The following is a 14861-nucleotide window of genomic DNA, read 5'->3' as shown; positions in this document are numbered from 1 at the left end:
AATAAGCCCTGAGTTCTCATGGGACTGACCTGAGGTAAAATTTCCTATCCAAATGCACAATATTTCTCAAGAAAATAATAATAAAAAAATTAACTGGAAAATTGAAAGTTAAAATGACCTTTGATTTGTGGATCAAGCTAATTTTTAGCTGATTTTAAAATCACTTTTAAAATAATCACTTGAATTACTATTTATTTTTTTCTAAACACTGGGACAACATACAGCTGCTGCAGTCTATTTTTCTGCATCTTGCAAAAACTTTAGATAATTCTGGAAGCTCTTTAAACATGAGAGAATATTTAAATACTCTTTTGAGCTACAGAAAATATACTTCATATGAACAAGGGGATGTGGTCGAATTACTGCCAGAAATTACTAAATGGCTTGCAGCAATAGCTACGCTTCTGTTTGAAGAGGAGAAAAAAAATGTTTAAAGTACATGGAATTCTCTTCTCTCTTCTTCTCTCTTCTCTTCTTCTCTCTTCTTCTCTCTTCTTCTCTCTTCTTCTCTTCTCTTCTCTCTTCTCTTCTCTTCTCTTCTCTTCTCTTCTCTTCTCTTCTCTTCTCTTCTCTTCTCTTCTCTTCTCTTCTCTTCTCTTCTCTTCTCTTCTCTTCTCTTCTCTTCTCTTCTCTTCTCTTCTCTTCTCTTCTCTTCTCTTCTCTTCTCTTCTCTTCTCTTCTCTTCTCTTCTCTTCTCTCTTCTCCCAACTAATTTGCCTTAACCTAATCTGTGCTTTTAGCCTCCCTTCCCTATGAGTATTGAACAATAAAGCAGTAACAGAAAAGAAGCCCAAGACAGAACAAGTGAATGTTAATCTGGCACAGCCATTGTTTCTGTTCAGCACAAATTGTATTATTTTGTGTTCAATTGCTTGCATTTGTATATTTTGACTGTCTTATCTATGCTGTAGGGCTGAGCAAAGCGGCACACCCACTGAAACCAAACACGAATTTATTTTCTGTAAAAGCAGGGCTGAGACATGAAAGCTGTGAAGGAATCTTGTTAGCAATTCTCTGTGTAGGCAGCATGTTTCACTTTAATCATATGCATTACAGCTTCTACCCATCGCTTCAAATTCACTCCTAGAGCTTTTCTGCACATCAGTCTGGCTAACCCACTTTCTGATGTTCCTGCCTCTGTATAAAAAAGCTGAAAACGATACTCCTTTTTACACCGCAAACAAAATAGCAAGACAACGCACACGCACGCACACACAGAGGCAAAATCAGTGCCTTTGAAGTGCACGGCTCATGCCTATCATTCCCTGGTTCTGCTCCATGTTTTCCGCTATTCCGTTGTCTCCCGGACGCCTGAGGCGCCTGCACGGAGCTGTTCAAACACAAGAGGGCAGGCGACATGCGAAGGAAAGCGCGGCGCATCGCAGAGCGCAAACAGCCGACCTTGAACAGGCTCTCGGCAAACTTCAGAAATTAGACAAGCGCTTCTCACATCCAGCATAACAATGTATGTGACCCAGCTCTTCTTCTGTTTCTCCAGTCATTACACTATTAGTTACAGCTGTACGCCTGCATTACAAACTGTGTCAAAAAGCGAATGTTCTTACTCTCTTGAAACCTGCAGCAATTTCTAAGGCCACTCTGTAACAGGAAGAAAAGTTACTTTCCTTCTTTCCAAGACTTGAGTGCAGCCTAGTGAAAATGCGACAGATTCTCTCTCAGTTTGTTCCACCCGCTGAAATATTTAAGGCTCTCCCCACCATAAATGTATTTCGGTAAATGTGTTCGTTCTTACACAACCCTGCTATTTAAATGTGGGTAGTTGTTAGAGCAGGCTGTCATACGACGACTGTCTAGAAGTAGGCAGTGCAGCTGTGAAGTAGCACACCAGCCCCCCTACTAACACGTTCTCTGCTGGTTTACTGTTGAAAAATTTCCAGTACTTGAATCTTTGAAGCTAAAATAGCAATTCAATATACAGATCCTTTGCAGTCCCATGCCTTCTTGATAGTTTTGATATTTTTATTTATTATTGGTATTTTGAGCTTGTGAGTTAAGATCCTAAGAAAAATAATCAGCAATTAATAACTCCTAATGAAGTCAGCAAGCTTTATGTCACCAATACAAACAACCCAGAGGTTAGCTCTTTTAGACAAACTCCATGCCTAGTAAAATAAACATGGAGATACAATCTGAAGCAAAACTATGCCCTCATTTTTCTGTTTGATGGTAATGGATCAAAAGTTAGATCCCGCTCACCTGTATTTTCTTGTCTCCACCCAGCTCCTCTTCATTTATACATATAAGCAATGTAATTGGTTCTGATGACATGTTCATGTAAACTAAGGACATTCATTGGAATAGACAGATCTGGAGCCTGGCACAAAGAAGGAGGTGAGGAGTAGTCCTTCTAAAAATGCAGTGGTTACACATCTGTGTAGATATTCTAGGTTTTGAGTTTTTTGACTGTGACAACAATGAATTCTTTTATCTGCTTCAATCTAAAACAGATTACTGACCATCTATGGGAAAAAAAATTTAAAAAGGTCTAATGAATTGATTTGATATTGAAAGTTAATTCAGTGCAAGGGTTCTTACATACCCATTCTCTGACATCAGCAGACATTATATAGTCTACATTTTCCACCCCTTTGCAGAGCATCACCAGCATTTAGTTGTACCAACATGTTACCAGCAAGGGCCTGGCTGAATTGTCCCTCTCACATAAACAACACTTGAGTTGGGTGTTATGTCTCTGGTGGTTTGTTTATTTCTTATCTTTTTTTTGCAGCTGATGTTATCTCCAGGATTTCAGCTACACAAGAGAGATTATGACAAAGATTAACACAATCAAAACCAGTTACAAATGAAAAGGTGCATTGAAAAGCAATTAAAATTCAGGTGTCAGAAAACTTACTCTAATCCACAGGCTGCCTTATATTTTCAAAGTTTTTCTCTGATAGGCACTTTAACATGGGTATGTAGTACTCTTAATAATGTTTTGACAAATCAAAACTGCACTTTTCTGGACAGTCATCCAGTCACCAGCCTTCATGTCACACCTTCAGGCCATTAGCTCCAGGTTGGCTAAATCTGCCTTTTGGACTACATGTGTTGTTGAACAAGAACAGGATCTCTTTTTTTTTTTGTTGTTTTTATCCTGGGAAAGGAAGTGTTCTGGCAGCATGTCTAGGTCTTACGCGTAGAACAGGATAAAGCAAAAAAGATGACACCACCCTGAAATATATGCATCTCGTGATAGAATTAATCAGTTTCTGAACACGATGAACTTCCCTGCAACAGAATTAAAAGGAAACACCTTGCAGATAATAATGAAAAAGTGTAGTAGCTAATGCAAAAATCTTTCCTTTTCCCAGAGCAGATCTTTAAGGATTTAGTTCTTAATTTCTTTTTAAAGAAAAACAAAATCCTATTCCAAATCAAGAGTAATTTCACTGGGTGAAAAAAAAAAAGCATTCTAAAGCATCACTACAATAAAGTTTGTCTTCTTACTTCCTCATAAAACTTGACATAACTCTCCACTTAAAGTTCTTCCTAAATACAAACAAAAAAACCCAACCAACCCAAACCCCAAAACAAATCAAAAATTCGGAACAATGCAAATCTAGAAAACAAAGTTCTACTGCACGGACACAGTTCTTAAAAGATATGTTACATAATCACCCTCATATAACAGACTACAGCAAATTTTAAAAAATCAATTTAACTATGATCGTTTCTGATTTAATATGGTTTGGATCAGTAAGTCATAATTGGAAAAGCTGTACATTTGTAATTAATGAGTACAAATTATTCAGAAGTGGAATGGGTTGAATGCCATTAGAAGTTTATACACATAGTACCAAGTTCTGTTCATATCGAAAATTAAATTCCAAAGCTGATTTTAATGCACGATGCCCTTTTTTCATTAGAGAGCTCTGATGAAAAGCCAGTAATATAAAGACTATTATGACTTCGGGTCATAACCCCAAGTTCAAGACTGCAGTTGAACAGCCTCTAATCCTCTCCATATAATAAAAAAGGCATTTTTGAATCAAATACTAGGCTGCATTTAGCCATGCTCATGGCGTGAAGTACCACTCGAGAAAGATAATCCCGTGGGATTCAGCCTCTGCTTTACCATCAGGCGACAGACACCAGGCTGTGCCCTGCGTGCGGAGCATCTGTCGGAAAAGGCATGTCATCCCATCCTTTTCCTTGCTGTGGTGTTTTGGGACAGGATTCCCACGCAAACCCAGGCATGCAGGCTAGGGCTGCAGCTGCCCTCCATCATTCCTCCCCATCCACACTCTCCAAAGCACCAGTGGAATGGGTGTGCTCCGCCTACACCCGCTGACCAGCTGCAGGCACTGGGGGAGCTTTGAGGCTGAACAGGGCACAGTTATCCTCTCTCAGCTCTGTTCATAAACACACAGGCCAAGACAAGCATCAACCTTCCAGGAATGTTCAGGTGGTAAGATGCTATCGAACATGTGTGAGATTTGCAAAGCAAATGCTGTGACATTGCTTAGAAGACACAAATGCAACCATTACTTTCCCAGAAACTATTATTTTATTTTCTTGATAGTACATTTGATGCTAAAATTCAGCTGTTCGGGGATGCAGAAGAATCTTTATTATCAACCATAAATAAACTGAAAGAAAAATATTCCCAGGGAAGTGGCTGAGTCACCAACTCAGGCATTTAAAAGATACACAGAGGTATATAAAAGATGTGTAGATGTAGCATTTAGGTACCTGGTTTAGTGGTGGACTCAGCAGTGTTAGATTAAGGGTTGGACTCAATGATCTTCAAGAACCTTTCCAACCTAAATGATTTTGTCATTTTGTTCTGAACTCTAAATGAAGTAAGGGCTTGTTGATGGGTGTTGAGTAGAAATTCCTTTTAACCCTCCACCAGGAACCAGACTGGCCCTTTATACTGAGTACTGACTAATTACTCACTTCTCTGTTTCTTGGAGGCAAAAAATAAATAGCAAGCAAAAAACCCACCCCGCCAGTGTTAAAGAAGGTACAGTGTTCCTTATAGAACTGCTTAAATTAATTTCTGTACCAGGGGATTCTATACCTAACCTGCAACTAAATGGAATATGATAAATTCTGGGGAAAAAAAGGACAATGGAATTTGTACATCTACAGGTTTTGACCCGAGATATTTCCTCACTGTTACAATTTTCTTACTCAATCACCACCTTCCTTCCAAAAGGAAACACAAAATTACGGGGGCATATTATTCTGTCAGTCTAATAGAGACATACACATTGTGAGTTTACCAGCAAAAAGACTGGGATTAATTTTATGCAAAATATGTGTATACAACACAGATCCAGAAGATTATAAACCAGAAAATTCCATACAATGTGAAAGTATAAAATTACAAATACAGATTTAGTGTGCATCTACCAAGAAATGAAACTTTAAAATTAATGTAAAAATTTTGGACTTTAATTTGTTAAATTCGTAGAGTTCCTGAGGATTACCTATTATAGGCACATGTTCTCAATCTGTTTGTTAATCTTAAAAAGAAAATTGACAAGAATGGGTAGTAAAGTCCCAAGCTGAAGCTTTAAAACTAATCTTTGAGTGCAAACTAACCATCTGAAAGCAGCTATTTTCCTGATTAATTCAAATTACATGGAATTCCTTAATCTCAACTGCACATCTTTGTAACATTATACTTTGACTTGAATAGTCAAGACTGGATTTTTTTTTTTGTAAACAAGATACATAGGAAGTTTAGCAGTGCTAGACTCAAATTGCTTCCTTAGGACTGAAGGGATACCACATCATTCTGGAGACATTAAAATGCAGAAGAATTGGGATTTAAATACCTGGTGAAACATGTGGTTACTATTACTCACACAGAAGTGAGGAAGATTTTTTTCTCAATGGGAAAAGAAAAAGGAAACCATGATTTGCTTACTGAAATACGTTTTTGCATTATTTTATACTATGCATAACAGACAAATCAATTAATATTGAGCACTACATTGACAAGTCAGTCTTCCAGCTACTTTCCTGTCTGACATATATTCTACTTTACCATTTTTGTCATTCATCAAAAAAGCTATTTCTAGCTTCTCACAGCTCTGCATTTCTGAAAGTATGTATGTTTTAATGCTGGGTTTATGAACAAATATTGAAACATCATTGAAAAAATACTGCCAGTGCCAACATAGCACTAAAAGAGCTTTAGTTCTGTCTGAAAAAAATAATTTCCCATTTTCTACTTTGTAATTTGAGCTGTTCTGCAGCTAACAAAAAGGTTCTTATTGTCTTATTAAATTTAAGGTAGCAATAAACATTAACCCAGTCTCAAACATGGCATCATACCGTACATAGCTAGGTTAAAAGGGAATGTAAAACAAATTACCTGGACTGCTTAAGAAACCCTAAATGCCCTAATTTACCCAACCATTTATCAGAAAAACTAATGAAAAGCCTTTTTTGTTCTTGCAATGGATAAAGGTAGCCATTAGTCTCTGAAGTGTAAGACTTTACCAGCAAGACAAAACAAAAAGCAAATCTTGGGAGTAAATATCAGCTGGACATTCACATAACGAGGTCCAGAGAGACATATCCAGAAGTTTCTGCTTTTAATCCAACTCTGAATAATATTGGATGCTGTTCTCTGTTCCTTCAGAGCTCTTCTCCTGCCAAAATAACTGCAAGGCTTGCAAGTCCGAATGTATCGTAAGCCTTTCCCAAGGCACCCCAACACTATCTGAGGCACTGAAACTATGGCAACCGAATAAGAAAGCAGCTTCCATGATTAATAGATGAAGATCCCAGCGACAGTGCCTTGCTAGGCCATAATTCAGGAATGCAGGAGGAATTAGCATAGAATCCATCTCAATCTACCAATAAAAAGTAGATTTTGAAAGGCATCAACAAAACCACATTTTTTTCCTGCAGAAAAAAAAAAAAACAACCCCACAAAAAAACCAAACAAAAAACCCCTATGGAACTATAAACTGTTCAAAATCTCATTAACATTTCAATGAATGGCTGCCTCAAGAGCAAGTAATGGATAAATGTTCACGAACAATGGTGAAGGAAGCAACATAGGAAATTTTCTATTCAACTATAAAAGCCATATGAGGAATACTCAATATATTGAACATCTGAGTGAAACTGAACAGCCATAGATAGGAAAGTACAAATAATGTTTGCTGCAGTCAGGAATATAGTTGGATGCAGTTTTTCCCATTGTGTTGGGAATTCCTGTGGGAGAGTACTTTTTCCATCTGCTGGACTGGAACACCTGACCATATCTATTATATACTCTACACATTTTCATTATTAGAAGATCCCTGAGTCTCTCAGGGTCATTGCAAAATCAATGACAGTAAGGAATACCCTTTCTTTTTAAGCACATAATGAAACTTCTGCTATTACTGCCAGTAAAAATACTAGTAGAGTGGTCTTCATTCAACAAGATGTTCTCAGACTGAGGTGCATAACAAAAATATTGTTTATTTATTTCCATTTTCATAATCATTAAGTTTTCACTGAAGGCAGCTGGTTACAGAGATCATAAAAACATAAGAATGCTTTTTTTTTTTTTTGCCTGCTTCATGGCAATGGTATAGTGCTGCAGTCAAGGCATGGCTCTACCTGGGAAGGATGAGGGTGATGACACCAAAGGCCTCTCCTGAGGACAGGACCCACGCTGCCCTGTCACATAGGTGCAGCAATGCTGTGCATCTGCCCCTGGAAACTCTTTAGCTTCAGAACTGCAGACATATTGCAAAAGTGTACAGCTGTGCAAAGTTCCTCAGTAGCAGTTTTGTCAGTAGCTAAAAAAAAACCAAAACAACAAACCAAAATCCCACCAACAACAAAAATGGCATGGAGTAGTCCACGATCTATAAATTTCAAATATGTAATATAAATACTCATAGGAGTGCCTATTATTAACAATACTTTTAAAGGAAAGGTCATCACTGAATGTAGTGAATTACCATATGTCTTCACTCTAAAGATACAGCAACTGGCAGCTCTGTTAATAGCTGGTTTATCTTCTTCATTTTACATCTCTATTTCAGCCACTAAAGAAGCAATCTGGGGCTTGGGAAAATTTTTTTTCTTTCAAAAATAACTCTGTATTCACATCAAGCATATTACACCCCTCCTTTGGGCTGATAAATAACTACAGTAGTATACTAGAAAAGACTTCACAAGATTTGTCAGCAAATTACAGGAAAATTCATCCAGGGTTTTTCTCACCTTCTTCCTTTTCTGAAAGCTGTTTGTTGTTGTTTTTTTTTGTTTTTTTTGTTTTTTTTTTTAACTATAGCCAGAGTTAAACTTTAGATTTCAGAAGGCATAAGGCTGGCAGCCTCATTAATGTTCATCTGGTGCATGAAAGCTGAGAACATGATTATTTTATGGGGGGAAGCATTGATCTCTTATCCCCTTCCCTATTTCCAGTGCTAGCAGCCTTTATAAAAACTGCAAATGTCTCTATGTATGCCTGTCTTTCAGAGAACCCCTCCTAAGTCTTCCAGAGTACCTGATTTTGTACTTCTTTTCTATTTTTTTTCTCCCTCCGTTCCCATACCACATTTAATTTTGAATCCTTTCACATCTTCCAGAGGCTAAGACGAAATAGGCAAACTAGAAGCTTGGGAACTCCACAAGACACACAGGAGCTGCAATACCTAAAATTGTAACACAGTAGGTGGCACTCTTCCCTTTAAAACCTAAAGCTGTGTCTTGGAAATGTGCTGCCATATTGACATGTTGGAATCAAGACCCAAAACCAAATCATCCCTCACCATGGATAACTAAAGATCTCTTAACAGTGCAGAAACACAAGCACTCAGTTATTTCCATGGCCATGGGTAACACAGCACATAAAGAAAATAGAGATATGCAAACTCTGCTCTGCCAGGTTTGTGCTTGAACCGGAGTAGTCCACTTTTATCTTCACAGACCCTAAGCACATCTAAGCTCACTCAGGGGACTGATGCAACAGGCCAAAACCAAAAATATTCCTTTAGAGACCTGTCAGGCTCAGATCCAGGCTTTCCCCCAGCAGCTTGTTTCTGCATTAGAATGCTGTTCATGGTTGCTGTACGCTGTTGATCAGCAGTCAGACTCTGTGCTACTGACTCTATCTTACTGCCAAAATGTCTTGCCCACCTCAGAATAATCCTGACGCTCAGAATTCACGAGCATAAAATGTTTAAATGGTCACCAGTCAAAAGCATTGCTTAATACTCTTATTTTTCTGTTGTCCTTTCAAACAAAGCTTGTCACAATTTGTTGGATGTGACTTGCTCCATGACACACAGATCTAGGTCTGACTTAACATTAAGGATCCATCCAGACCAAATGTACTCACAGGATAGCTTCAGGTCCTTAACAAGTATTGATTCCCAGCAGAGAACAGTATTTTCAGTTTGGGGCTTAAACACACAAAAAAAGTCCCTATCTAAGTAGTATTTCAGCAAATGTGTTACTCTCAGAAAATTACTCTGGCAGCCAAGGCGTTCCTGGGTCAGCAAAGCTTACCGGGGTGAGTGAGGCTGCAAAAGATGAGGGCTAAAGATTTACTCCATCAATAAGTGAATAGTAGGAGGTCAAATACTGCAGCATCTGTGTCAAATTAGGATAGTGAAAACTTCTGGTTTGGTATGGTTTAACTTCTCTAGCATATGCTGCATCTAATATAATTTCAATGTTCTTTTCCAGAATTTACTGGCTTGTTTGTTTTCAGCACTCTGCTATAGCATATGGGAATCAGGTACTACACACAAAACATTTGTTTCGGTAGTATAACAATGTGTTCTTGCAAACAAGTTGGATGTGAGACATGTATTAGCTCAGGTCAATTTAATCCTAAAACATTTTATGTCGCCCCTGCTGTAAACCATGTGAGCTCCTTTCATGTGTATTTATGTATGACTCTTCAAAACAAGATGACAAATTTCCTCTTCCCTTCACAAAACATGCACAAGCAAGTTCACAATCACCTACTTCCTTTCTAATGCAAACAATTCTAGTCTGGATTTATCACAGGTCATTAATTTGATCCCTGTGCTTCCCTTTTTCTTTTTCATTTTTAAAATTCTTTTCAAAAATTTAATGAAGGCAACTCCTCATTCTTAGCCTGATCCACTTCCTTCAGTCTTAAACACGGGTAACTGCAATCTTCTATTTACAAACATAAAGAAGGGACTATGGCTAATATTCACTTCCATCTTCAAGCAGCTAGAAATGTTAACTAGCCATTTTCCTCATAGATGTCAGTTTTCAATTATTTTTTGGTTCAAGTAGTATGAGTTCAGTTGATAAGGCTGGCTTGCTATCAAGTAAGAATATACAGTTTTCAAGTAGACTAATTGAGAACACATAGAACATCTGTGACTACATAATTTGTAGTCCCTGAAAGCATTCACCCGTGCTTCAAGCATTTGATGCCTAGTACATGAAAAGCAAATGTTGCAAATATACATTACAGTATTACTTACTATTTTAAATTTTGTTTAGTATTTAGACAGATATCTCATCTGGCCATGTTGCTCCTGTACTAAGCTTCCATGAATGCCAGAGATTTTCTCTAGTGAAGAGTGGTGGAGAACAGAAATCAACTTTTTTATGTATATGAAATTATTTGGCTTTAAAGAGAGCGAGTTCTCTCTGTCCTGTAACTTATGAGAAGCTACCATATTAAAACCAGGCTCCTACTACATAAAAGGATATCCTAGACAGTGAAACACCTTGGCAACTATACTTCTCTAATAGTGACAAACCTTCTCCATCCTACTGAATCACGTACTTGCTTTCAACCATGTTCAAGGCAATTCCACAAAGAAAGAGATTTGCCGGAGCAAATCACAATACATAATCACAATACACCAGAACAATCTCATTTAAAAAAAAAAAAAAAGCTAACCACAGGAAGATCATTTTGCTTTTCTAATCTGAAAACAAACAGCAAAAGAAACCCTGAACATGGTAACAGCTGCATAAATCTTACCACGAGAGAAATGCTACAAAATATCAATGAATTTTGAGAATTGAATTTTGAATCAAAGGAACCTGACTTTACCAGACTTTGTCATACTGATGTCAAAGGATTTAATCACTAAGTAAAGATTACTTGGATGAGAATGGTTTAGTTGATGACACCTAACTTAGATGAATGCACACCAAAAGCAGTCACTGAATTAATTGTTGCAAAGACAGTGGGGCAAATCACACCTTTAGCTACTATCTTTGAGATTAAGTTAGTAATTAATATCGTCGCTGGATAATACAAAACAAATTAGCTGAATCTATGTCAAATAATAAGCCACTTCGTGCAGGCTGTGACAGAAAATGGTTGTGGACACTTAGCACTTCGTTATTTACAACACCTGCATGCTGTGTGTGCGCCTATAGGAAATGAAGCATTCACCTTGCAGCGCCAGGAATTAGTATCTTTTACAATTTATCACAGCTAACTAAAGCCTTTATTTTTTCCTATTCTATCAGTGAAATAATTTTCTGCAGCAGCTAAGCATCCGTGCTGCACAGACGCTGGCACAAACGTGCATGTTTACAAACTTCAAAAGCAGCAATTAGCTCGGGAGAGGAACAGGAGAACAAATTACCCCTGAACAAGCGGTCAAGGTTAGAAAAAGACTGAGCCATTTGCCTAAAGAAAATCCAGCAGTTACCGCCTTGCCACTCACCCTGGGATGAGGCAGGCAGGAGAGAAGCGGTGGCGACGGGCAGAGGGGCATCTCCACTGCAGCCTCAGCCCCGCTTCCCCCGCCAGACGCACGCCGCCCGGTCCACCCCCCGGAAACGCCTCCCGCGGACAGCCAGGCAGTCAGGCACGAAGAAAGGGGAGGTAGGACGGCCGAGCCCTCGCAAGAAGTAGGTACTTTCTTCACGCGTGATGGAGACCCAAACTTTTCACCGCCCTCCCTGGCGGCGGAGCGAGGGGCGGTGCTGACCCTCGGCCGCCCCAGGGGCTGCCCGAACCCCCGCCACCGCCCCTCGTGCCTCGGCGCCGTGTCGCCAGCGCACCGCAGACGGAGGCACAGCCTCCTAACGCACCCTGCCCTCAGCTGGGAGCCTTCCCTCCCTGTGCAGAGACGGGGACAGGGTGTGTGTGTGTGTGTGCAGGGTGAAATTCCTTCCCTGCTCAGCATACCTTCCCCTCAGCATCACCCTGTTCCCTGCTCAGCATCATCCCGTCCCCTCCTCGGCATCCCTCCCCTCAGCATCCGCGGCACGAAGGAGCCCCGCTCCCGGTCCCCGCCCGGCCTCCCCGCGGGCCCCAGCGGTCCGCGGCGGCGCGGGGCGTTTGCGGGGCGCCGCGTCGCCAGCCCGCAGCCCCTCCTGGAAGACCAGTCCTGCTACTCTCCATTAAAAAAAACTTTGTCTTTTCCGCCGTTTCTCCCGTCTGGCCCAGAGCCCAAGGGCGGTGAGGGGCTGAAGGAGCGACAGGGAGAGTGCTTGGCGGAGGGAGAAGAGGACCCGCACGGCTTCCCGCCCGCCGGGCCGCCCCGGAGGGGTCCGGCCTTCCCCAGCCCGTCTGCTTACGCTCCCCAGGCCAAGGAGAAGCGGCTTGGCAGAGCCACCGACCTGCGGGGGAAGAGGCTCGAGGCGCCAGGCAGAAAGGGGCGGGGAGCATCCCTACTCCAGAGCCACCCTTCGCGGGACTGGGGGACGGCGGCCGGCAGCCCACCTTTACCGGGGCCAGGGCGGAGAGGAAGGCGGCTACTGTTCGTGGGGAGCGGGCAGGGAGGTGAGCCCGCGGCCGCAGCCCATGATCGCGAACAAAGCCCCCGGCAGCGCCTAGGGCTGCTCCGCGGAAGAAGTTGCCTCGATTCCCGGCCACTTCTCCCAAAAAAGCAGCGCCAGCCTTGGAAAAAAACAACAAATAAATACATGGGCCGCGACCCAACTACACCGCGGGAACAGCAGAGACGGCGGGGTTACGCCTCTACACGGAGCGCCCACATAGTTCTTGTAACAAAGACCCCACCACCCAGCCCCACACGGTGCCCGGCGGCGCCGGGGTACGCGCCCCGCGGCCTCGGCCCCGGCCCCGGCGTCCCGCGGCCGCCCAGCTCCCCACGGTGTCCCGGCGGGCGCGACCCCCTGCCAGCTGGGTTCGGGGATGGGAGGCGAGGAGCCCCAGCACGGCGCATGCAAGCCGTGCCAAGGGCTAGGGGAGGGAGGATAACATGTTAGGCAATTGGGGGAAGGTGGGGGGGGGGGGGGGGGGAAGAAAAAGAGGGGGGAAAATGAAAAAAACGAAAAGAAAGACGAAGCCACGAGATGCCGGGAAAGTGACAACAGCAAGCGCAGCGTGTGCACTTGCGGGCGGCTCTTCTCCTCCCTAGGCGCTGCAAGCGATGTCGAGACAGAAGGCAGCAGCCTGCCTCAAACCACACACCACCCTCGCTCCTTCCGAGCCTGCCGGGCGATTCGGGAGCCTTCCCTTCCGAGCAATCCCAGAACATAAGGTAGGGGTACGGACAGGGGGGTACTGTACCTTTTCGGTGCATGTATCTGGGCAGCTAGAGGACAACTAGCTGATGTAGTGTCCCATTTAGTAATCCATTTTAGGGGATCTCTCTGGGAAACTGGAGCCACTCTCTCCTTTGCAATCCTTTGTCATTACTACATGAGTGCTTCCCAGGGGATGGTATATTTAATATTTCTACTTTCTGAATTGCAAAAGCAATTTGTTCATTTCCAGTGATGGGCGAAGAGGGGAGTGATCAGGGAGAAGAATTAAAAAAAAAGAAAAAGAAAAAAAAAAAGCGTTAGCAACTCCTCTCCAGACCCAAATTCCACTACGGTTCCACTCCAGTAAGTCCCCTTCAGTCGCGCCTTGGGAGGTAAGTCATTTCGGGGTCTCCTGGTCCCTCTCTACCAAAAGTGCTCCCGGTGTGACGGCTGCTTCAGGAGAACTCCGAGGCTGGAGGCACTCGCTGTGCCACGGCAGGAAAGCGTAGTCGCTGCTCGCCTCGAGCTGCCGGGCATTGGACTGTGCGCGGCGAGGACGTGGGAGCCGCTGCCTCTCTCTCTGTCCCTGCGTCCCGCTGCTCTCCCGCCGCTGCCTCTCCGTCTCCCGCCGCCCGCCCGCTGCCCCCGGGACGCGGCTCCGCCGGCGGAGGCGGAGACAAAGCCGGGACTGGAGCGCGGCGGGCGGGCGGCCGCGCCCCGCTCCCCGCCCCGCCCCTCCCGCCGCGGGCGGGGCACGCGCGGCAGCACCGCCCTGCGGGGGGCGGGGCGGGGGCGGGGTCGCGGCGGCGCCGGGCGAGGCGTGAGGGACCCTCGGGGGGCGGCCGCGTTCCGGCGCTCGCTGTCGGCGGCGCTGCTGCCAGCGACGCCTCGGGGCTGCTACCGAGCGTCGCCGGGCTTATGTCGAGCAGGTGTCCGCGGAGGGGACCGGCCGCCCCCGGCCCTCGCCCGTCCCCTCGGAGCTGTCGCCGCCTCCAACCATCACAGTGGTTCCGCGCCGAAGGGCGCGGAAAGGCGGCGAGGGGCGCGGGACGCCCGCGGACGGCCGGAGTTTGCTGCGCCGCCCGCGGCAGCGTCGAGAGCACGGTGCGGGACGGGGGCAGCCCCCCGAAGGACTCGCCGCTTCTCCGCGGGATCCGGGGCTGCGGCGGGGCTCGGGGCGGCAGCGAAGCCCCGCGCGTGGGGCTGGGACGGGCTGTACCCCCTTGGGCACATCCCGCGCCTCCCCTGGGGGAGCGGAGACTGAGGCCGCAGGTGGGCGGCGTGGCCATCCGCTTATCGCCTTTCCGCCTTCCCACCGTCTCAATCCCGCCTCGGTGGTCGCTGGCTGCGCTAATCCCTGTCTAGGAGCCGATCCAGCCGGGAGCAGGAGCAAGCGGCGCTAATACATTAATCCCCCCTCTCCC

At 44.2% G+C, this 14861-nt stretch overlaps 1 protein-coding gene across 4 annotated transcripts in view; it reads right to left on the bottom strand.

Moving 5' to 3' along the window:
- The window catches only part of SEMA6A (semaphorin 6A), a 118303-nt gene extending 104243 nt beyond the window's left edge, over positions 1–14060 (bottom strand). For 3 of the 4 annotated variants that reach the window (XM_069000917.1, XM_069000920.1, XM_069000922.1), the window contains exon 1: positions 13481–14060. The gene's annotated coding sequence lies outside the window, so the exon portion shown is untranslated. Of the gene's footprint in view, positions 1–11663; positions 11719–13480 lie in introns of those variants that run through there. The other variant, XM_069000918.1, reaches the window with a different exon arrangement.
- Between the last annotated feature and the right edge of the window lie 801 nt (positions 14061–14861).

This window comes from Aphelocoma coerulescens, assembly GCF_041296385.1.
Source record: "Aphelocoma coerulescens isolate FSJ_1873_10779 chromosome Z unlocalized genomic scaffold, UR_Acoe_1.0 ChrZ, whole genome shotgun sequence".
NCBI lineage: Eukaryota > Metazoa > Chordata > Aves > Passeriformes > Corvidae > Aphelocoma > Aphelocoma coerulescens.
This window is presented reverse-complemented; position numbering and strand designations above follow the sequence as displayed.